Here is a 26,383-nt window from a genome sequence, read left to right as displayed (position 1 = left end):
TCGTGCAAAGAGACGGGTATGTGCGAGAGAACATGGATGCAAAAGGAACTTTATTTGACAAGGACGAAATTAATGTTAAAATCTTTACCAATGCGGAGCATTTACTGTACGAAGGATGAAGTATGTGCAAGAGAGCAATTGTGTAGAGCTCTGATTTTAGAGTTATGAATCTTTGCGGAGGACGGGGTATGTGTGAGAGAACATAATAATTAATGTTGTTAATTTTCATTGTGAGGATCTTTTACTATGCGAAGGTCAAGCTTTGTGCAACATAATGACTGGTGCATAGGGAAATTAATGTTAAACTATTAAAACATAGTAACCTATCGAACGGGTACTAAACTGAGTTCTCACTTTTTAGAGGTAGCAAAAAATAATTCGATTTTGAAAAGTGTTGATTCAAAATACACCTTTTTTTAGAGCATATTTTTGAGACTTTAATTTTTCTTATGTATTAAGTATGCACATTTTTTTTAAATTTTAGTGATTTTCATGTCAATTTGAAAAGTGTTGATGCAACATCAACCCCATTTTTTGGGCTTATTTTTGTCACTTCAATGTTTTTTGATATATTATAGATAATTTTTCAAAAAATGTTGGTGATTTTCATGCATATTTTGTAAAGCATCAACAATTTTTTAGGCATACTTTTGACACTTTAAATTTTCTTGTGTCCTAAGTATGCACTTTTTTTTTTTAAATGTTGATTATTTAACCATTTTTCAAGTTGTCTTATCACTCTTTCTATTTTTCATCCTAACATGTTTTCTTTTTAAGGGCTTTCCAAACTTGTGTTTTTTGCTTTTATTTGCAATGATTTCTATAATGAAATGTTTATTTTTATTTTGCAAAGTTTACAAAAATTAATAAAATTAATATTTTGAGGTTAGGATGTTTTATATATTTATATATCATTAATTAATACTTCAATACACATAAGATAATTGTCATTAGAAAATAATTATTTAAATACGCGAGAAAAAATACACATTTTGCATATAGATATAATTAAAAAGACACGTATTCAAGACCTTTTCGCTAAAAATGACATGTTAAATAAAATATTTTTATGAAAAAGTTGAATTAAAAAAACTTGGAAAAATAAAAATTCTATGAAATTTGTATGAATTTTATATTCAAAGATGGTAGCATTTGAATTTTTTTACCAAAAAAAATGATTCAAATTTTTTTAAAGTAAAAATAGCAACAAAAAAATAAAAAAACTTACAACTAAAAAAATTTCTTTAAAAAATTAAAAACATTATATATATAAACATTAAAATAATTTTATCAAAGAAAAAAAAACAAAATTAAAATACAAAACATTTAGATAAAAATTAAAAATAAACAAAAAATAAAAATAAAAATAAAAAAATACAAATGCCCTCTAGCCACCTGAGGGGTCGTGGGCCAGAGTGGCGGGAATGGTGGGTTGGTTGATTTTGGGAATTGACACCTGAGGCGTTATGGGCAAGGGCGGTGGAATTGTGTGTTGTTCCCCCGACCTGGTTTGTGGCCCTTCAGGCAATTGGGCGAGATTTTTTTCTTTTTCTTTTAATGTTTTTTTTTTATTTTTCTTTTTTCTATTTTTTCGATTGATTTTTTAATTTAATTTATTTTTTTAATTAATTAATTTATTTTTAATGGTTTTTTTATTTTTTAATGTTTTTTTTTCTTTTTTTTAATGTTTTATTTATTTATTTTAATGTTTTTTAATTATTATTATTTTTTAATCCAATTAGTTTATATATATAGATAGATAGATAGATAGATAGATTGATTGATTGATAGATATATGGTGTTAATTATATATAAAAACAAAAAAAAAAAAAAAAAACTTAAATTATGTTTTTTGGGAAATATTTTCTTGTTTTTTCATTTGTTTTTTTACATTTTTTTTCTTTTAAAAGAAACGGGTAACATTTTCATTATATAAACTGGAAAAGGGCCACGTCCCATACAAAATTCAAGAGTATGCTCTCTACAATACTCATCATTTTACATTGAAGTGGGATCTTCCTGCTACCAGCTTTATTTACATAAAGGCTTTGTACATAACTATAACTATAAACTCTCCAAAAAACTCCACAGTATTCTATACTTCGACATAACATAAATATAACATTAAAATGAAAATCGTTCAGCTGCTATTGGGATCGATTTCTTCCCTCGAAGGTTCATCCACTGTCGTTGTCAATTCTTCGGCATCATACTGTCCGATATCCAGGTCCCACTTAGCAGCAGTGACCGCAATACCAGCATCGTTGGGGACCGTGCCTTCCCCGAACCCGAACACTTCCTTTAGAATGCTGACTGTAACAATTTCCGCTTTTATTTTAATGTCGTCCACCTTCTGCTACACGCTCAACACATTGGTGCACAAGCATTCCATTGTCTTCTGCAGTAGCTCAAAATCTTTGTCTTTTCCTAATAACTGTGCATAAAGAACTGCCATATTTTCATTTATTTCCTTTACAATTTCCTTAATAACTTTCTTACATGAACTATCCACCAAACTCTCAATGCCTCCACCACTTCCATGACCTGACCCTGAGCCTCCACCACTTACATTACTCGCAGAGGACATTTTCGCAGCAATCCGGCTCTAAACAATCACTATCCTTTGGTTAACTGACTGTAGCCAACTGCAATATATAATGGCATGTTTAACCCCGACATTCTTCCCAGTATTATCCTTCATAAATTCTAGATAATTCAGATTCTTGTCAAAGAATCTACCCCCCATTTCCTCCACCGCTAGAAAGAACCAGGAACGATTTGCAGTGGTACCAGCCTCCCTTATGAATTTAACTATATTTAAAATCCCTGTGAGTAACCAAGACCTTTACGCCCACCTGTCCTCGCACATGAACTCCATACTAATGTTGCCACACTTGTGACTTAACTCTTTACCTACCATCCTAGATTACAAAGCATTGCAGGGGACCATTGGGCAACTAGCCATCTTAACTGCTGACTTAATACTCTGGAGACTGTACCCCAACAGTACAACGTCATCCTAGAGATACAGTTCAGGGGATATGACATGCTTTAACGTCTTGATTGATACTTAAAATACCTTGTTCTAGTGCCACCCTAACATTGGCCTGACCATCCACCAAGTGGTTGTTGGCTCGCAACACATGGAACAAATCCACCTTTTCAATTTTTTTAATAAATAAATAATCTTGACCATGATTGAGGAGGTTTCATCTTCAAGAAGGTTCTCATTCTTGGAGAGCTTCACACATTTTTGTATAATCATCATAGAGTCGCCAACTATAGTCAATATTTTGATACCATTAGTCAAATTGATGTTCAGGCCCCACCAAAGAGAAAGGGCTTCAGTTTGATTATTCATCAGGATGCCAAGTCCCCATGCAAAATTTATTTTCATTTTTTATTTGAGGTTAACAATTACCCCTCCCACTCCAACCTCCCCAGTTTTGCCTTTCAAAGCTCCATCAAAATACAATTGGCTCTTCCTGACTTTCCTTTTCCATTCAATAAATTCTTCCCCTTTTAGTTTGATACAAAAGGATGGAGGAACATAAGGTTTTGATAGTGGAGCTTTGAGGTTGGAAGAGGAGATTCCGAGCCACTATTTTTCAGTGCTAGACAACTTCATATCCGTAGCTTTGAAACCCGGGATGATATAACCTCAAAGAGTAGCGTCATTCCTTTGATTGCAATAGTTTCAGAACTATGGTGTTTATTCTGAAAAATAGCCTGATTACGGCATAACCATATCAACCAACACAGATACTTAGGTATTTCCATCCAACAATGCCTTAATGGAGAGTTTGGGGAACAAGGACATTTATGTTTCCATATAATAAACATATCACTCCATTCTTCTGCAATTTGGGGGGTAGAAGCCAAAGGCGCTAAAGCATAGTTCCAAGTATCCATGGTAAAGGGACAATGGCAAATAGATGCTTGGTAGATTCCTCTGTGTTACCACATAGCACACATCAGGAGGGGCCACTAATTTTCCTCTTCTTGAAATTCTCTATTGTAAGGATTTTCTCATGGACCAATTCCCAACAAAATATATTTATCTTAGGTAGTCCATCACTTTTCCAAATTTCCCCCCATAATATATAAGGAAGGGGGGAGGAGGGGTTCTTGATTAAGAGAAAACAACCTTCTTTAACAGAATATTACTTGGTTTTACCTCCCATCCATGTGCAACTATCTATTTTTCTTATGATAATTAGAGTGAACCCTTTAAGGTTTTCAATCAAAATATGTCATTGCAAGAGGAGGTGATTGGGCAATTCCAAAGGAATCCACCCATACCACAAACCCTGATCATCCCAATAGGATATATCCACTAGGTGAGAGAACCCATGCTCTACTGGCCAAACTAAAAGGATCGGGTCAAGTCCCATCAAGTAATCAGATCCAAGAAGAATGCATTTTCCATTCCCAGGTAGCTAGTGAAGATGGTTTAATATGCGAGATGACGAGGCTTTGCACAATCTCCAAAATTTTTATCTTTTCCCTTCCCATGATTCATCTTCTAGTCTAGTGAGACAATTATTGTGGAAGTATTTCCTTATAAAGGTCTTTTTCCACCACTCATTGGAGTCTAAGAGGAGCCTACAAACCAATTTAGCCCCAAGCTTTGGATTCAGTAGTTAAAGATCCTTAATTTCTAATCCTCCCATGTTATTAGGTTTCTTAACCAAATTTTAGTTAACAAGGTGGAATTTTTTATTGTTGCCCTTGCCTCTTTGCCATAAAAAGTTTTGGGTGAGCCTACTTATTTTTTGATTAATGTAGACTGGTGCTAAGAGACCAGCACCCAAATATACCAAAAGGGAAGATAGTACTCATTTGATGAGGGTAACTCTCCCGACCAAATTGAGATACCTAACTCCCCAGGAGTGCACCCTTTTCCATATTTTCTGTAAAACATTCTCTGAATCTTCCCCTGAAGCATGCTTTAGGGAAATGGGAATCCCAAGATATTTGAAGGAAGTTCAATGAACGTCCAAAGGGAAGCCCAACAGATGGTTGATTTCCTTCATTGTTTCCACTTGCCAGTTCCAACCAATTAATTGACATTTCAGTTTGTTGATCAATCCCGAAGAAAGAAGAAGAAACCAATCTAGAGTTTTTTAAATCTAGATGCAATCACCAAGGAGGCTCCTCCAATCAGAAGTGTATCATTGGAAAATTGAGAGTGATTCATTCCCCTAACATTTCTTGCAATATTAAGACCCAGGAGAGAACCATCCATCCTCTCAACTTCTAATTTACTACTTAGGGCTTCTACCATGATTATATAAAGAAGAGGAGAGAGAGTGAAGCCTTGTCGAAGACCTCTAGAGGTAGCGAAGAAGGGGGTTGGGAGACCATTAATTAATGGGGTGATCCAAGGAGAACCAATACATGGGAATAACATAGCGAAGCATGAAGACAAGAAAAAAGTAGCTTGAAGGAGTTTCAAATGAGATCCAAATGGATCTAGAAGATTGAAAAAAAAAAAGTTATCTAAATCTTAGGTGGTGGAGATGGAGATATGTAACCCTCCATGAACAGTGCCTGACACAGGCTAGGTTTTTACTACAACCCTCGATCATATGCAGAACCTATCCCTTCATTGTGACAACTTTGTTTCCACCTTATTGTTGTATCCCTCTAACATCGTTTGCACCTGCCCCCATTCCCCAGTCGCTTCCTATGCGTATTATGCTCCCCGTGATTCGATCGTGCTTCTCACCATTCTCTTATCTGTAGTCAGCTACAACAATAATGACGGTTTGACAATCCCAGTGGCAAATGGCGTGTAGCACTCAGAAAACAGTTATGGATATGGATTTGGTTGATTATTCAGAAGATCCATTCACGGATGTCTCCATTTGGACATCCCCCCCTCGAACACAGATGGCCTGCTCCCCTTTAGTAGTGACCTGTTGGAAGTTATCACTCTATTTCCTTTGATCTTGGGGTCCTCATGCCCAGTTGTTACCCTAACAGAGGACCCCCCAACTTTGCTAGTTTTCACTACCCCTCCCCCTTCACCAACCTCCCTATAGTTTGTGGTTCATTGTATAGGTCCTGACCTGACCACGAGCTCCTCAGGTTACCCACCATTCCATTCGTCCACCGGATTACACATCCCTACATCTACCCCTCTCGGTGAACCCTCAGTATTCCCTCAGGTTACCCCTCTCTCGGCATTGTTATCATCTCCTCTCTCCGACAGCTTTATTGGAATCCCACTAATCTCAGAATCTTACCCTTCTAGACCTAGTCCAAACCCTACAGACCCTCATCTAAACCCTCACCTCAGTGGCTCTCAGGAGGACATCACTGACAAGGGCCACAGGCCGGGGAAAAAACAAAAGTGCGTCAAAGCTAGGACACAAGACGTTGCAATATACTTGGGCGAAGATATCGAGTGGGGTGAAACCATGGATACTGCTGATAGAGTATTAGTAGGTAGGATTTGTTGGAGGAGCTACTCTATGGCACAGCTTAAGAAATGGGCATCTGAAATCCGGGGACAAGATTTGGCTGAATTATCTTTGGTGAAAACCTTTGTCCAGGGATGGTTTGCGCTTCAATTTTCCAAAGCCGAGCACAGAAATTGGGTTCTATCCTCATTCTAACACATTGAATAGGCCCCCACGCTCCTGCAATGATGGAACCCTCTATTCGACCCTGAGAGGGAGAAATTAGGTGGTGGACCACTATGGGCATGTCTACCAGGCCTACCACTCCACTTCTGGTCTGAGGACATTTTCAGGTGCATTGGGAACACCCTAGGCACATTTCTGTAGTATGATAAGTCATACCTCACTACAGGCATCATGGAATACGCAAGGATACTGGTCCATCTTGACACCAGGGAAGGGCTACAGGAACATATCACATTGCTTTGGAGAAATTTCTCACGGACTCAAATCCTTGATTATGAGGGGTTCCCTTTTAGATGCAGGAGATGCCATAATGTGGGACACTTATTTAGGGACTGCACCCTGAATGTAAAAACAAGAACATCAGAAAAGGGGAAGACAATTCCAACCAAGGCTACAAAGGAACCTGATAACCACCCCTCCTCTAAAGTAGTAGCGACAACATGACTAAGGAGACTTTGAACAAGTGTGGAAAAGAACCATATTAGCCTCCCTCTCCTCCTCTGACAAGGGTAAGGGCAGCTGCAGTGGTTGCGCTTTCTTCGGGTATGTCCACATCTAATCCTTGCTTTGTATATTTATCTTCTTCATCTTGTATTGTAGCATCACCATCGGTTGATCATCAATGCTATGCATTCATTCCCTCACCCCCCATTTCTCTGGCATTCACTTTGGATCCCCCCCCCATTTTCTCTAGCACCCCCCCATCCTTTCCGGAGGTGACCCCATCTACCAGATCCTCTGACTCTGATCAAGGGTCTCTATCCCAAAGCTACCTGCTTTGATCCCTCTCTCATTCTCAACCTCTCGACTCTATTGGCATTGGATTAGTATCTCCCTCCATCCCCCCAAAGCCACCAAGAGGCCGACCATCCTCCCTATCCAAATCCAACTTGCACGCAGGGGAGGAGATTTCTTCGAACCGACAACTTGCTATTTCTCCACCTTTCCTTCTGCATTTATCTTCTTCTTGAACACCCATTTTCTTCCAATGGGTTTCCTTCCAGCCAATAATGCCACTAGATCCCAAGACTCATTTTTGTGCAAAGATGCCATTTCATCCACCATGGCCTCTTTCCATAGTTTTCCATCCTCTGAATATACTACTTCCTTCACAGTTCTGGGATCATCAACATTAATAGATAAAGAAAAATTTGAATAGAAAGCAGATGGACTATACCTTTTTGGCTACCTTCTTTCTCCGACTGATCTTCTCACAATCGGAGTTTGTGGCTTTTCCTCTTCTTATTCCTCTTCTACTGTAGAGTCTGATTCTTCCTCCTTTAGCTCAAACTCTATCTTCTCAGGTTCCTTTGGCAGGACTTCATGTTTAATAACATATATCACCTCTCTAAACACCACATCTCAGTTGTACACAACCTTCCTTGTTATTGGGTTCCAAAGCCTATAACCTTTTAAACCATCTTTATACCCAATAAAGATGCACTTTACAGATTTACTATCCAACTTTTTTCTTTTATCCTTTGGAACATGTACATATGCATCACATCCAAATACCATTAGATGTGAAAGAGAAGGTTTCTTACTAGTCCATACCTCTTGTGGAGTCTTATCCTCCAACACTGATGGAGGTGATATGTTTACTAGGTAACATGCAGTCTCCACCACCTCTGCCAGGAATTCATGTCCTAACTCGACACCACTGAGCATGCTTCTTGCACTTTCCATCAATTCCTTGTTCATTCTTTCTACAAATCCATTTTGCTTAGATGTGTGTGGAGTAGTCTTCTACTGTGCTATACCACATTTCTTACAGAACTCTTCAAATTCCTTCTTGCAAAACTCTCCACCATTATCTGTCCTCAACACCTTTATCTTCTTCTCTGTCGGGTTTTCCACATGTCAAAGACTTAATATTTCTTCTTAAAGAAATATATCCATGTATTCCTTGAGAAGTCATCAATAAATGATACATAGTACATAGACTTACCCAGTGATGGAACTGACATAGTTCCAAACACATCACTGTGCACAAGCTCTAACATTTGTTTTGCCCTCTTACCACCAAAGGGGAAACTCACCTGATTTTGCTTCCCATATACACAATTTTCACAGAAATCAAAATCCAAAGATCAATTAGACATACCTTCTACCATACCTTTACCATGAATTATTCGAAGGTCCTTCTTTCCAATATGTCCAAGCCTTTGATGGCATAGCATGGTCTTTTCTCTGGAGACCACTAGATTTTCTGCTCCACTTTCAAGAACCACAGAACTATTGCACCCATTAATAATAGTGATACCTTTTAGCTTGTACAGAGCTCCAATCTAAACTCCCCACATCAATACCAGTGCTCCCTAAACCATCTTGCAGATGTCTTTTTCAAACACTATTTTTACACCTACATCATCCAGCTTTCTTACAAAAATCATATTTCTGGCTAATGCAAGAATATGCAGAACACTCAAAAGTGTTCTAATCCTTCCACCTTGCAACTTCAACTTGACTTTTCCACGACCAATGATTCTAGCCTTCCTGTCATATTTATCATACTCACAGAACCACTGTCTATGGGGAGTGAAGTGAAAGGATGCACCTGAGTCAATCGACCATGCCTCATGATCTACATGTGTACTTGAAGAAGAAGCCAAGTACACATCCCCACCTTCATCGGAGGCGGTTTTCGCCTTTGTAGAAGTAGCATCATCAATTCCCTTTCCTTTCTCAGGAGTTTTAAATTTACAGCCCCTTTTGTAGTGCCCTTCCTTTCTGCATTTCCAGCACACCTTTATAGGTTTTCCTAGTGATGTAGATCTCCCTCTAGATTTAGATCTCGCACTCAATGACTTATTTTTTATATTCTAGGATAGTCCTCGTATAAAAAATGCATCACCATTCTATATCTCCATATTTTTCCATGTCATCTCCTCCGTCAGCAAGGATGAGACTATTTCATCAAAGTACAAGGCAGTTGCATTGCCACCTATTGCAACAACTAGACTATCCCACGAATCTGGTAGAGAACACAACAAATTGATGCACTTATCTTCATCTAAAATTTTAATATCAACAAATAATAACTGGCTTACCATAGTATTAAATGAATTTAGATGATCTATCACCGAGTCTCCATATTTCATCCTCAGGTTATACAAATTTTTCCATAGGAACAGTTTATTCACCAGAGACTTATATTGGTACAAATTCCCTAACTTGTCCCACAAATCCTTCACCGTAGCTTCCCTTGATACATTCAACAATATTGAATCTGAGACACACAATCGTATTGTGATTTTTTCCTTCTGATCCAACTTCTTCCAGTTTTCATCAGACATTATCATTGGTTTAATACCCAAATCTACTACGATCCACTGATATTTACCCACCAATAAATCCTCCATCTGGAGTTTCCACAACTCAAAAATCTGACCATTAAATTTCTCGATCTCTATCTTTCCATTGCTTTCTATCTTCTTTCACCACAAGAATCGATCCCACAAATCTCCCACTGAACAAGGTCTACCACAGGCCCAAGCAAAACCCCTCAGCATTAAAGGAGTCCCCTTGAAGCCAAGATATCTTTGACACCAAATGTAGGTTTTAACCCCATACATAAATTACCTACATATGAATTCTAAAAACAAAAATAAACAATGGCGAGAGCATAACATATAAAATAAATATACATGGAGATTTTCCCCTGGATCCCAAAATTGGGACTACTAGATTGATTTTTCATTATATTCCTTTCAATGTTACAATACATATATATACTTAGTGAAGCATCCATAAACCCAAATCCATTAACCCAAGATTATAACATAATCGTAGTTCCCTTGATCGGATCTACAAAATACCATCGACTGAAAACCACTGTGCCCAAAACCATGTGTGAAATCCATGCACAAAACCATAGGTAGGTCCGCACACCTAATATAGGGGCTACTCGTGGAAAGAATATAACACAACCCAACACGTTAAATATTTCTCTGCAACATATTTTATAGTCTAGTGCCCACTTTCAATTGCAGGCGGCACTAAGACTCTTCTTCTTTCTTTAGAGCAAAGTTGTAGGGGTAGGGTTGTCCCTGTACAACTTCAACCTATTGCTATTTACTCTTCCTTGAACTAATTCTCCATTTAACTTTGCTAATTGAATTGTGTTTGCATCCGTAATATGTTTGATAATGTATGGACCCAACCACTGCATCTTGAATTTTCCTGGATATTTTACAAACTAACTATCATAAAGGAGAACAAGGTCTCCTACCTAGAACTTCTTCTGCTTAAGATGCCTATCATGCCAGTCCTTTTCTATTGCTTTCTATACCTGCTGATGGAATATTGCTATAAATCTATCTTCCTTCAAAGCAGGCAAATACGACATTATTTCCTCCATTCTATCAGGGTCTGCCATATCTGTAAAAGTTGATATTCTCAAGCTAGACACAATGTACTCCATGAGCATCACATATTCTTGCCCATAAACTAACCTGAAGGGTGTTTGATCTGTTAACTTTTTATGTGTGGTCCTATAAGCCCAAATACTTATGGAATTCTAAGGTCCGAGTCATCTCTATTCACATTGCATACCTTAGTAAGTGGATTCTCCCAAATCTTATTAAATGATTCTACTGTTCCATTGGCCTGAGGATGATAAGGGGTACTCTTCTGATGGTAAACTTGGAACTCCTCATTCAATTCTTCAATAGTCTTATCTAAGATATGTGAACCTTGGTCACTCATCAAAATCTTTAGACATCGAAATCTAGACAATATGTACTCAAAAATAAACTTCACATCAATCTTTGCATTGCAGTCCCTTATTTGTTGTGCCTTGACCCATCTTGTCAAGTAACCAGTCGCTGTAATTATGTACCTTGCACCAGTCCTCTTTCCAAGTGGGTTGATGGGTCCAAAAAAATCAATGGCCCACTTATCAAATCCCTGTAATGTAACTTGTTGTACCAATGGCATCTCATCTCTTCTGGAAGACCTCCTTGTTCTTTGAACACATCACATGCTCGACAGTACTCCTTCACATCTTTATGTAGTGTAGACCACCACAATCCTACTCTCAAAATATTCTATGCGGTATCTTTTCCTACATAGTGTCCACTAGTTGCACCCCCATGAGCCTATGCTAGAATCATTTGTCTTTCATGTTCAAGAACATATCTGCGTAGTATCTCATCTAGTCCCATCTTATAATCATCCTGGTATTAATAAAAAGTCAATTTATTTAACCATTAATTATTTCTTTTGTTGTGTAGTATACTCTGAAGGGGGCATTCCTGTGGTCAAAAACTTAATGATATATGCAAAATGGTCATCGGAAACTCTGATTGCAAATAGATGCACATCAGGGAGACTACCCTCTATGCTGGTTGGTTCTTCCCGTATTTCTAGCCTTGACACATGGTTAGGTCTTTCATTCAGTCTCCCTGGTTTAACAATGATCTCAAAGTCGTATTCTTGGAATAACAGTAACCATCTGCAAATATTTCCTCCTAAGACAGGCTTATTAACGAAGTACTTCAGTGAAAAATGATCTGTAAACATTTTAAAGTGTGACCATAGCTAATAGTGTCTAAAATTCTGCAAAGCATATACGATGGCTAGTCTTTCCCTTTCTGTAGTGGTGTAATTCTTTTCTACTTTAGATAACTTTCTACTTGCAAAAGTTATAAGATGATCATTCTCTCCTGCACCAGGTTGTGCCAATACCACTCCCAAAGCTATACAAGAGGCATCCACATGGACATGGAATTCCTTATTCCAATAAGGGAACACTAGTATAGGTGCAACTACCATTTTTTCTTTCAATATGTTGAGGTTCTTCTGACAATCTTCATTCCATTGAAAATTTAAATCCTTTTTCAAAAATTACTGCATAGGCATAGTGATCTGAGCGTACCCCTTGATGAACTTCCTATAATACCCAGTATGTCCCAACGTAGTGAGAAGCTATCTTACTACCTTAGGTGGAGGCAAGTTCACAATGGTAGAAATCTTAGCAGGGTCTACCATTAGTCCTTGGTTACAGACAATATGTCCCAATGATATGCCAAAAGGTACATAAAATATGCACTTCTTTAGGTTCAAAGAGATTTGATACTGTCTACATGTGTTGAGAATAAGTATTAAACTTCCAACATGTTCTATCAACAATCCAAATATTGTCCAATTATCAAAATATACCTTTAAAATTGTGGATGTATTCCTTAAAAGTTGCAACCACCACCCTAGAAAATATAGCAGGGGCATTTTTTTAATCCAAAAGGCATTATTGTGTATTGATATGAACCCCATTATGTATCAAATGTGGTCTTGTGCTGATCTTTAGGTGCAATCCTAATCTGATGATAACCTGAGAATCCATCTATAAATGAGTAAGCTTCCTGACCTCCTATATTGTCTAGCACTTCATCTGTGAAAGGGGTAGGGAAGGGATCATGTAAACATGCAGCATTTAACTTTTTGAGATCAAAATAGATCCTAATTTCTCCTTGAGTCTTCTTCCCTTGCAATGCCATAGGACTCACCCATTCTAATTATTTTACTAGTTCAATAATTCTTGTTTTTATCATCTTATCAAGTTCTACTTTCACTTCCTCCTTATACTTTGGGTTCAGCCTGTAAGGTCTTTGTTTCACTAACTTCACATCAGGCCTAAAGGGAATCTTCATGACTCCTAGATCTCCTATTATACCCTTCATCTCTGAAAACTTGGTGGGAAATAGTTCTTGATATTCATGAAGTAACTTTGTAACTTTATTGACTGTCTCTTCATCCCAGTAGTCTCATATTGTTGCAAACTTGGGTTCCTTCTCTAATCCTATGTTCACCTTCTTGGTCTTCAGTGGCTTTGTTATATCTAATATCTCTAGCTTAGGTATAGTTACTTCATGGTATCATTCTAACTTTTCTATGTCAATGTTGCAAGGATCTTCTTCATCTGCAGTAAGGTTATAACACCCCAGTGCATTTTCTATCTGTGAAAACCAATTAAGTTGTTGCCACATCAATGGGGTTACATTCTCAAATATCCTCTTATTGACTATCTGAAGGGCCAAATCTATGTATTGGAAATCATCCTCAATGTTGAATGTTAATATGAAGCCATCAACCATGTCTTCCCAATTCGCGGTACCATGTCAAAGCTTGGTTTCTAGGTATCTAATATATGACTGAATCCATGTACCCATTCTTGCTATGGAATCCCCTTCCATGTTGTAGTGCATAGATGGATATGCTTCCTAAGATTAGTTTTACCATCATATTTTATCTCCTTCTTTGTATCTATCTGTCCAAGCCTTATCCCCATCAATCTTCGACATTCCTGTCAACCTCCTATACTCTTCTTATATGCATTCCACCATTTAGCAAGAGTAGCTTTCACGGCTATATCCAAGGCTGAAAGCATTTTATTTTCTATAACTTGTTCTTCATAATCATTAAGAAAAGTATTTAAATCACCTAAGCCATCATAAGAAGGTAGGTTACATACCTCAGATATGATACAACGAACTCATTTAGTAATTCTTGCACATTGTCTTATGGTTTTCTTCCTGAATATAAAAAACAAGAACTTTCTCAGTAGTTTTTCTAACCCATGCATTTTTAGATTCTTTCTTTTCATCCAATTTATCACTACTGGTTGCACCTCCACTTCTAGTGACAATACTAATTCGAGGTTCATTGGTTCTTCTTTCAGCAATCATCATTTGAATACTAATGTTACTTCCTGAATATCAAAAACAAGATCTTTCTCAGTAGTTTTTCTAACCCATGCATTTTTAGATTCTTTATTTTCATCCACTTTATCACTACTAGTTGCACCTCCACTTCTAGTGACAATACTAATTCGAGGTTCATTGGTTCTCCTTCAGCAATCATCATTTGAATATTTTGTGTCGGCTACTGATTCCTTTTTTCTTACATATTATCCACAAGTATAAGAAATTCTTCAATTACATGATCAAAGGATTTACAGTACTTACATGTCATTGTGGGGTTCTGGCAGTCTCTCATAGAATGACCTCACTCATCGTAGTTATAGAAAATTATCTGTCCACATCCTCGACTAGCTCCAGTACCTCGACCTCTTCCTTGGTTACCTCCTCGAACACTGCATTTTCCATTTTCCTCATGCACGTTCTCTTGTGTTTTCATTCTATAAGCATCAACACTGCACTCCATCATTAGTTTGTAAGCCCGAAAATTATTCTTATCATGTCCTACTTGTTAGCGCTTGAAATTTCACCTCAGGCTGAGAAAGGTAAACCTCAAGGCAACATCAAACCACTTAGCCTCGTAGCTAGCCCTACGGGGCAGGAGAGGGCTCTCTCCGGTCTATCTCGATAAAGATATTCAATGGGTGAGATAACCAATAGGGTAACACTGATTTTAGGCTAGTAAGCTGATCAAAGGGCTGATTTGGGATTTTTAGGGTTTTTGGTGGCAAATTGAGGAGATGGCAATTTTAGGTGCGGGGATTGGACACAGTTTTCGCAGGGGGTTCTTTGGGGCGAGGTAGGAAACAATATTGATGCCTTTAATAGAGATGGATGGATGAGAATGACCGGTGAGGAGTTAAAGAGAGCAAGCAATAACCTTGAATTCCCTTTAAACAGTCGAAAACATTGATATTAAGCAAACTTAAAAGCAGAGCATGACAGTCATGAGTTCTACTTTAACACTTCATTTGCCTAATGTGCAGAAGGAAAAGTAAGGAAATGATTCACATAACACAATTACAAGTACAAAGAGAAACACACCATCAATACATGTGACCGCAAGAATCCCAAAAAGGACTACAAAACCCTGGTCTTCCTTTGCCAAAAATTGCAGAGATACAGTGAATAATACAATGATAGCTTCTCCCTCAAGATTCCAACCATGAAAATGAGCAAGAAAGTACATAATATAGATCATCTAACCTCTTTCCCTGCCTCCATGGGTCGAGCTCACTATCCTAGGAGTTGTTTCAACCACTTCTAAACTAAGCACTACAAACTAGGCAGTCAAAACAACTTGCCTCTATAAGCTAGGAAACCAATTCATTCATTTAATTTTCACCTTTTTCATGAATTAATCTTCTAGAAGAGGTACATAAGTGTAAAAGTGTCATAAAATTACATTAATTACATCAAAGAGGATAATAATTCACCCCAAAAAGTCAAACAGGGTCAAACTGCGTTTTTCTGAGCTGTACACTGAAATTTGGAGAAATTTGCCTCACGGGTCGCGCGCCTCTGCCTGACGGGTCGCGCGCCTTTGGGACCACTTTTGGGGCACTTACAGGTGTCCAAATGAGGCAAGAGTAGGCTTGTTGGAAAGGCCCGTGAGTCTACTTTCCAACCTAACTAGAATTTCTGAATTTGGTGGTCATTTGCCCCTCCAGAATTGCAATCTCCCAAGACTACTTTCTGTGTCTCAAAAATGTGGCAGAAAGTCATTTTTTGCTTGTTTTTTGACTTTATGGAGGCCCAAAACTTCATAAAATCTCTTGTCCATGGATGAGCATATGTAAATTCTCATGAAAAATCTGGAAATGCTGAGTTTTTGCAAAATGGAGTTGCCAGGATGAAGGGTCGCGCGGGGGGTGAGACCCGTTAATGGAGAAAACCTGTAAATTGCCTAAAAAAACAAAAATTTACCAAAAATGCTCAAAATTTCTTGGGATTTGTGCTGTGGCTAGGCTATTTAGTGCCTTGCTCCTTCAAGGAAGCCTCGGCCAAGATGTGGAGGGGATCAGGCCTTTTTCTCCGTTTTTGTGCTTTGACCAACTGCCTTGGATCTAGCGATTGCAATTTTGACATTTCTCTAAAACCATGACACCTGTGAAAAAAGTGAAGGAGGTTTTTCTTCTTTGGCATGGACAAAAACCTCTCTCAGTTTTCCAAAATTCATCTTTTATTGCTCTGGAACATCATTTGAGTGCGACTTGTCCCGATGTGTGAAATAAGGAATTTTGTCGAAATGGAGCGAAATGAAGGGGATACGGGGCTTCTAAATTCTTGGGAAATTTTTGGGAGTGGGGAGGGATGTTAGGAAGTAGGGGAAAGTGGAATCTCAGAGATTGAGTGAGGGGAAGGGGTCCAAAAGGGAAAAACACAAGCCAAACCTAGAAAATTGCCACGTTGTAGCTAGAAACTAGGGTTTGTGCAAAAATGAAGAATTTGGGGAATCTCAGTGATGGGAAGCATTTGTTAAGGTAATTTAAGGATAGGGGAAGGTGTATGAACATCAGGAAACAAGTTTCCCTGATGATTTGACCGTCCAAGAGAAATTGCCTTCAAAACCCTAGGAGAGGGAAATGACCTTACCTAGGCGCAACTGAAGCATGAACAAGGTGTAAAATGACTCATTAGACACTGAGATGATAATGAAAACCCTCTGAATGATGATAAACTCAGCTGAATAGTGACATAGATGGGAATTTGGGAAACTTTAGAAGGAGTGAAAGCAAACCCTAGACTTAATGCCTAGTGACCAAATTTTGCTTGAAAACTCTTTGAAATGACAAAATTTGACCTTGACACTCAGAGACCACTTTGTAAGAGCATATTTGATCACTGGAGGAAGGCTGGAAAGACTGACACTAACATTGGCTCCAATGGGGATGGTAGCTCCTTGGAGGTGCCAAGAACCTTAGACCTCTGGGAGAGCAGACCAGTGCCTTTCAATCATTGGGCAATGGAGTCATTATTTAGGCCATGGAAAATTTTAGGGGCTAATGTTCGCCCAGTGGACTAATTTTCCATGATTTTTCCACAAAAAAGATTCGCCAATTTCCAATTTTATAAAAGACGATTCGCCCAAATTTTAGAATATAAAATTATTTTACCTTAAAAATCGCCAACATTATAGAGAGACTATATATAAAATAATTATAAATTTGATTAATTTTACAAATATATCAATAAACATTTATAATTTGCATATTAGGGATTAGTGAGATTCGCCAATGTTTTAAACTTCAAGAAAATTTTCCATCCTTAAAATTTTCCTTGATTTAGGCAAACGACACAAGACTTTGACTCATTTATTGGATGAAAACTTGACTTAAAACTGACTGAAACTTAACTGAAACTTGACTCAAACCGACTCGATGGAAAACTGAAATAACTTGAAAAACTCACTCAACAGACCAAACACAAATGACTCATGACTGACTTAAAACAAGACCTTTCAAAGCTTATTGAAGGGCAACAGTCCATCAAGATTTGAAATCATGATGACAACCACCTGTGTTTCTTACAAGACAATATACCATCAAACTATATCAAAATGCCAATGCAACCAATCAAGAAGATGGCTTCTTGACTGATTCTTCCTATCAGAAATTTTGGTCAACAGTACAAACCTATCACTGGGCATCCAAAAACATAGCTGACCATGATCTCCTTCATCACTGAACACTGCAATAAACACTATCACTGCTGGCTGCAACAAACTTGCTAAAGGATCCTGAAAAACATGATGATTTGCCATTGCCATCTCCTGCTGAAAGATCAAGGTATCCTTTGTTTCAAACGCTGATCTGCCTTCATCATGTGCTTCAGTAAAAGTATGCTCATGGGCTTCAAAAAACTCTGAACAGGTAGATGAGCAGATCTCCTCTTGTAAAAACATTTCAACACATGAGACATATGAAGAATCTGAAAGGTAATCCTGTATGCTATGGTCTTCTGTAGTCTAACAATATGGTAGGTCATATTGCTGTTCATGAGCAGACTGAATGACCTCCTCATGAAGACTCTGTTCTGATGAAATGGGAGCACTTAGATTTGTAACTTTGTTTTCTTCATGCCAAATGATCTCAACAGCCAAGTTTTTCTTTATAGGATTCGGCACAAGGTATTCTTGGTCATCATGATCTGAATGTTGATCTAAAATAGTTGACTTGACTGCATCACATGAATCTTGACTACCCTGCACGCCGTCTTCTTCTGTGGGCAGATCTGAAACAAGCTCTTCTCTTTCATCATTTTCAACCATATGGAAATCTTCAGCCTGCTGATCTTGACAAGTATCCTCTAAGATTTCTGTGTGCTGCTGAAATGGATTCTCATATAGAGCCTCCATAATCTCAACGTCCATAAAATTATCATCTTCATAATATTTCTCAAGGCTTTCAATAAAACTATAAGCATGCTTGCAACAGTCTTGAACTAGATTTAATGATGGATAAGAGTCCTTATATCATTCAATGAACATAGCATGAAAATCCTTTAAACAGTAAATACAAGTAGGCGGCAAACTTTCAATACATGTGACCACAAGAATCCCAAAAAGGACTGCAAAACCCTGGTCTTCCTTTGCCAAAAATTGCAGAGATACAATGAATAATACAATGATAGCTTCTCCCTCAAGAGTCGAACCATGAAAATGAGCAAGAAAGTACATAATATAGATCATCTAACCTCTTTCCCTGCCTCCATGGGTCGAGCTCACTATCCTAGGAGTTGTTTCAACCACTTCTAAACTAAGCACTACAAACTAGGCAGTCAAAACAACTTGCCTCTATAAGCTAGGAAACCAATTCATTCATTTAATTTTCACCTTTTTCATGAATGAATCTTCTAGAAGAGGTACATAAGTGTAAAAGTGTCATAAAAATACATTAATTACATCAAAGAGGATAATAATCCACCCCAAAAAGTCAAACAGGGTCAAACTGCATTTTTCTGAGTTGTACACTGAAATTTGGAGAAATTTGCCTGACGGGTCGCGCGCCTCTGCCTGACGGGTCGCGTGCCTTTGGGACCACTTTTGGGGCACTTCTAGGTGTCCCAATGAGGCAAGAATAGTCTTGTTTGAAAGGTCTATGAGTCTACTTTCCAACCCACCTGGAATTTCTGAATTTGGTGGTCATTTTCCCCTCCAAAATTGCAATCGCCCAAGACTGCTTTCTGTGTCTCAAAAATGTGGCAGAAAGTCATTTTTTGCTTGTTTTTTGACTTTCTGGAGGCCCAAAACTTCATAAAATCTCTTGTCCATGGATGAGCATATGTAACTTCTCATGAAAAATCTGGAAATGCTGATTTTTTTGCAAAATGGAGTTGCCAGGATGAAGGGTCGCGCGGGGGGTGAGACCCATTAATGGAGAAAACCTGTAAATTGCCTGAAAAAACCAAAATTTACCAAAAATGCTCAAAATTTCTTGGGATTTGTGCTGTGGCTAGGCTATTTAGTGCCTTTCTCCTTCAAGGAAGCCTCGGCCAAGATGTGGAGGGGATCGGGCCTTTTTCTCCGTTTTTGTGCTTTGACCAACCGCCTTGGATCTAGCGATTGCAATTTTGACATTTATCTAAAACCATGAAACCTGTGCAAAAAGTGAAGGAGGTTTTTCTTATTTGGCATGTTATGGACAAAAACCTCTCTCAGTTTTCAAAAATTCATCTTTTATTGCTTTGGAACATCATTTGAGTGCGACTTGTCCCGATGTGTGAAACAAGGAATTTTGTCGAAATGGAGCGAAATGAAGGGGATAGGGGGCTTCTAAATTCTTGGGGAAATTTTTTGGAGTGGGGAGGGATGTTAGGAAGCAGGGGAAAGTGGAATCACAGAGATTGAGTGAGGGGAAGGGGTCCAAAAGGGCAAAACATAGGCCAAACCTAGAAAATTGCCAAGTTGTAGCTAGAAACTAGGGTTTGTGCAAAAATGAAGAATTTGGGGAATCGCAGTGATGGGAAGCATTTTTTAAGGTACTTTAAGGATAGGGGAAGGTGTATGAACATCAGGAAACAATTTTCGCCGATGATTTGACTGTCCAAGAGAAATTGCCTTCAAAACCCTAGGAGAGGGAAATGACCTTACCTAGGCGCAACTGAAGCATGAACAAGGTGTAAAATGACTCATTAGACACTGAGATGATAATGAAAACCCTTTGAATGATGATAAAATCAGCTGAATAATGACATAGATGGGCATTTGGGCAACTTTAGAAGGAGTGAAAGCAAACCCTAGACCTAATGCCTAGTGACCAAATTTTGCTTGAAAACCCTTTGAAATGACAAAATTTGACCTTGACACTCAAAGACCACTTTGTAAGAGCGTATTTGATCACTGGAGGAAGGCTGGAAAGACTGACACTAACACTACTGATTTACAAAATTTGAAATATAGATTCCTCAAAGTTTGTACATATTTTTGTAACAAGTAACAGTCTTCTGAATGATGTTGTCCTCTAGTCTTACATATTTTTCACCACAAGCTTAATCCCGCATTCAATGGATTCAGTGCGCCACTATCCAGGTAATTTCTGAAGATAGGACATTGCTATTTAGAATGGCCCTCCAATTTGCACTTCGTACACCATACTTCTTCCCTAAATTCTTGGCTTCTCTTATGTGTTGTATATCTAGGGTTAGGTTCACAAGCTAATTCTGAATTTGTTGCATGCCTGCATTAGTACCTCTTATAGGTGAAGCTTCCAATTTCATCATAATATGTAGAGCTTGGGCTTGACTTTCTATCTTTTGTTGCGTTAATGTCAATCTAATGTATGGTAGCAACACAAATATAAACCATTCTTGATGTTGTTGCGAAGCTGTGTTGAAGTTTACTTGATCTAATGCCACCTTAAATCTTTGATCAAACTCCCAAAGAGACTCAGTAGGTTTTTTTTTTATCTCTTTCAACTTGGTGATGCACTACAACTTAGACATTGGTTTCTTAAACTCTCTTTTCAGTGTTGTTTTAATATTTGTAAACGTTATGTTCTGATTATTTGAATACTTCATATACCATGTCAACGCTCTATCTCGGAACGTCATAACGAGTTGCACTTTATTTATATTCTCATCATTGATATGCTTCATGGTCCATACAACTTCACATAAAAACCAAAATTGTTCTGGATCCTCCAATCTAGTTCCTTTGAAAATGGGTAGCTTAATATTGTCAGCCATACTTCTTCTTGGATGGGGAGGGGTAGGGGGAGGGATAGTGGGATGGTGGTGGGGAGGGGGATGGGGGGTAGGAGGGGTAGGGGGAGTAGGGGTAGGAGGAGGGGGAAAGCCAAAAATACCCTGGCTATTACTGGGTTCTGGCTTCTATGAACTCTCAGGTTGGAAGGGTGAATACAGTGAAGTTACCTAGGGGTTATCAAGGTAGCTCTCTTCTCTTTCACTTTCAGATTCGCTTAAAAGAGGACTATAATCAATGACTCTATAAAATTCTTTAGGTCTTGTCCATGAGACCTCTTTCTGGTATCTACTCTATATCTCTTTCCACTTCGTGTTGTTTCAATCTATTGCTAAGATTGATTCTCTCTTCTTCCAAACATAAGTAAACTAAATGTCGATCATAACAACAAACCTAAAGTGGTATGAATCTGGAATATGATTTACACAAATATGAAGATCGCATAAACCTGAAATCTGAGATACTCACCCAATATGGAAGGGATATAATGAAAAAGAGTTCGCATATTTGAATGGTACAAACTGCTCTTAGTGAACAGGAAGATTGATCTTATTTTCTTAAAAATATGCAGAGATTCATCGATTATTCCGACTTATTTTAAATAGTAAAACTTTAATTTAATAATTAAATTAATACTCCTTAAGGTTACCGTCGGCTTTGCATCTCAAACATCTATTTATTCATTTAAATGATAGACCAGTCTTCCATAAATCTTTCTCATCCTGATGATGAACCACTGTTGCTAGTTCGAAACGTCGATCATAACAACAAACCTAATCTGGTATAAATCCGGAAGATGATTTACACAAACAAATAAACTTATCAATCTAGATGCATCTGTAAAACTCCCTTTTCACACAGAAACATCTTAATCCAAAGTTTCAGAGATTTTAAATACTTACCTCATGGTCCTTTGAATAATCGTCATTCCACTTCACTGTAGGACACGGTCAAGTCTATGGAAAACCTAGTAATGAATCCTCCCAAGATCTTATCAATCCAGAAATCGACAACCCTTGAAATCCTATTGTTAGTGCTCTTGATTCGTTGTATTAGTTCAGGATTCCACACTCTAGGTTCTTCACCCTTAAAACAGTTCTTTATTTTGTTCAACCTCGATATCCACTCGTATATCTCAACAAGAAAATAAGCGAAGAAAATATTGTATTGATCTGTAAAAATATAAGTCTTCTGTAACCAAGATTCGGATGTCAAATGAGGGTTTCTGTTTTCTTGATCTACAAATTCTTGCTCTTTCAATTTTATCTAGTCTTGAATCTCCTTCTTCAACAGGTGCCACATCCACATATCCTTCAAACAAATCCCATTCCTAGCAAAGAAACCATTTTTTGGTTTGGTTTCTAGGCTGACCCACGTTCAATCTATAATGCGCACCAACAAAACCCTCAATCACTAGCCCTTTCGGAAACAACTTGCAAGCAGATCGCAGTCTCACCTGAAGTGACTATTGGAGGATGTAGAACTAGGTTTCTGCAACCTTGAAGGATTAGGAGATGTTGTACTATTATGTTATCTTATTCTTGGTATTTATCAATCACTTCGTTGCATTAGATTACTTACTTAAACATGTAATATAAAACCATAAACAATCACTATGTTGAAATAAAATGCAACAGTAATAACTGCTACTTTACAACATATAACAAGAAAATAAACACATCAAAACACCAAATTACCATGGTTCACCCCAGTGTAGGTCTATGTCCATAAGAACTATTACTTAATATAATGAATCTTTGAAAAACAAACAATTCTTGGCATGTGCGCTAAGCTACAGGTTGTCTGTGCACTCAACTATAGACTCAGGCCTCTACGCACTTAGCTACAGAACCTCTCCTTCACTACCAAATTACATATCACAATAATTTACCCATAACACTAATCTGGATCTAATTCAAGATGATCCTCTTCTTATTATTTTACCCTATATATCTTATTACATCGAAGGGTTACATTATCAAAATACCATGGATTCCCTAAAACAAGAAACTATGGTCCCAAAACCTTTGATCCCTTAAAAAATCATGTGCTTTTACAAGAAGGAGGGGCTTCGACCCACCCTGAATCCCTTACACTGCATAGTATATTTAATTCCTCAAACTACACTCTGGTGCTCCACTACGCGCTCTGCCCCACAAAATGTGGAGCCTTCGCCAAAATCTAGGCCTAGTTGGGTTGTGCCCAACATTGTTTTATCTTTATCACTTGAATGAAAATGCTATCTTAATTCCAATATGTTTTTTTGAGAATAAATTTACATATAATGAGAAACCTAACTAAAAGAAGGGTTTATTGAGTCTAGTGTCTAAACCATAAATGGATATAACTTAGACATTTAAAGAACTTAAACATTTAAACGTTTGAATATTGGACTTTAAAAAACCTTAAAGGAGGTTCAATCCCTATATTTTTATCCCTTGAGTTAAGGAATTCCACAAAAAAATCTTGAAAATGTCTACCCTAGATGTAGATATTAATAAGGTAATTATAGAAACTAACCGTTATATACGAAGTATGTTCTAAGTGATCATGGTTTGAATAAGTTGGAGATTTAAACTTAGTTATATAAAATTATAAGTGACAAATCCATGAGGTGTAGACCAATTGATTTATGTGGGGTTTTATCCCCACCAGGTCAGAGGTTCAAATCTCATGGGGAGGAGTTGACAATGGGAGCCATCTTTGCGGGAATTAAACTATCTAAAGGGACGTCCAAGATTCAATGAGATTCACATAATCCTGGTTATCATATCTCACTAGTGGGCATATACCTCTTCCATTCAACATAATGGTTTCCCTAGCCTAGGCTCAACCTAGTTCAAAAAAGAAAAAAAAACTTATAAATGACAAATTGTTTATAATATTCCCACTAGAGTGGAAGAACCAATTGAAATAATACCCAAAAGATGGTTATACCCTCGTTTTTTGGCCATAGAATTTGAAATGAGGGTCACATGGCTATCAAGGTCCCTAAATGAATTCATGGAACAAGAGGATGATTCCAATAAAAATATTGATATATAAATGCATCAAGGCCATAAATATGCATTAGAGTAATGTTTTGGACATTCTAAACTAACTTCGAAAGGTCCCTGTGTTAAAATGTAATTGATAGAAAAACCTTCTTTCTCAATGTGTTAATTAATTTATTTTGTTTGACTTTCGTAAACATAATCTTCTTTAGAAAGATGCTTTTTAATGTGCCATCATAATACTTAATTTTTTTTACTGAGGTAAACATTTCATACACTTTCATTTTCTTCTTTAAAACAAGGAAAATAGTTTTAATGTAGCAAAGTCCCTGCCTCTATCACTAATTAATTGATCAAGGCAATGTTTCATGCGCATTTTATCATTAGCATGGGGTTTGCATTTCATCCTTGTTCAAGAATGATTTTCGCATTTGCAATATGTCATTATTTCTGCGTCCGCACACGCACAATGAAAGCCATCTTCACACATATCTTTTTGCTTCTGCACAACTAGTTGTATTTTCATTTATTCATTACTAAGTATGCATTTCATCCTTTTTTGAGAATGCTTTTCACACTTGTAATATGACGTTATTTCCGCCCTCGCACACGCACAACGAAATCCATTTTCACACATATTCTTCCGCTTCTCCACAACTTCTTTCACATGACTAGTAACTGTTTTTCCTCATGTTCATAATTATCTACTTTAATTAAAATAAAATGAAATGAAACTATTTATTGCTAAAAGATAACACCTCATTAAAAAAAATTAAAATTAAAGTTTTTTATTACTAAAGTAACAATGATTTTTAATATGGTGTAGAAGAAACTCATTGTGCGAAGGTGCAGAGCATCTGCCCTTCTCCACACAATGAGACATCATCTATATTTACCTTACAAAACAAATTCGAATTAACTATAATCATGATAATCAATGAAGAAACTTCCAAATGTGAACAAGAAACCAACAAAGGAGAATCAATTTAAAAGTTTGTAGTATTGTAGAGCTTATGTATTTCTACACTAATACTATACACCATTGAAGATACAAGCTTAGCTTCAAGACTGAAGTATTTTATTATTAATATTATAGTATTAAAACATAATCCATATTTCACATTATTTGGTTCATTAACTTTGCATAAATCTTTGTGCACAATGAAAAGTTGTAGTCCCTACCTCTACCGCTAATTAATTGATTAAGGAACTCTGCGGTCTAGTTTTTGTTATTTTTTGAGAATGCTTCATTTTGGCAATCATCTCTGCAATCTCTCATTATTCCCACTTCCACACATCCACACTACACACAAGAAAGTTATCTCTGCACAGTGTCCTTCGCGCATGCTTCCCTAACTATCCTAGCAATAATTAAGGATAGCTGTAATGTAGCATAGTCCCTGCCTCTATTGCTAATTAAGTGGGTTACCGCTAATTAAATAGGGTCTACATTTTCATCTCCACACATGCTTCCTCCACATAGCTTGCCCACACAACCACATTTACACAAATTCCTTCACATTGCTACTTCTTTACATGCTTCCTTGGCACAAGCATCTCCATTCATCCCAATGAAAATTGCTATTGCAATCCTATCGACTATAGTCTCTAAAATTCATCTGTAATAGGTAACAAGGAACTATTGCTAATTAAGTGGGGTCCACATTTCCATTTGCGCACATGATTCCTCCACATAGATTCCCCTGCATAACCACCTCCACACAGTTTCGTCCACATTGCACCTTCGTACAGCTTCCTCCGCATAACTTCTTCCGAACACACTCTAGGCAAGACTCTACCAGTGCGATTATCTATGCTACATCCTACTCTATTTTCTCA

The sequence above is a fragment of the Pinus tabuliformis genome, chromosome Q (assembly GCF_031772625.1).
Source record: "Pinus tabuliformis cultivar Carrire ecotype Pingquan chromosome Q, CPIR1, whole genome shotgun sequence".
NCBI lineage: Eukaryota > Viridiplantae > Streptophyta > Pinopsida > Pinales > Pinaceae > Pinus > Pinus tabuliformis.
The sequence above is the reverse complement of the archived record's forward strand: the minus strand, read 5'-3'. Positions refer to the sequence as shown.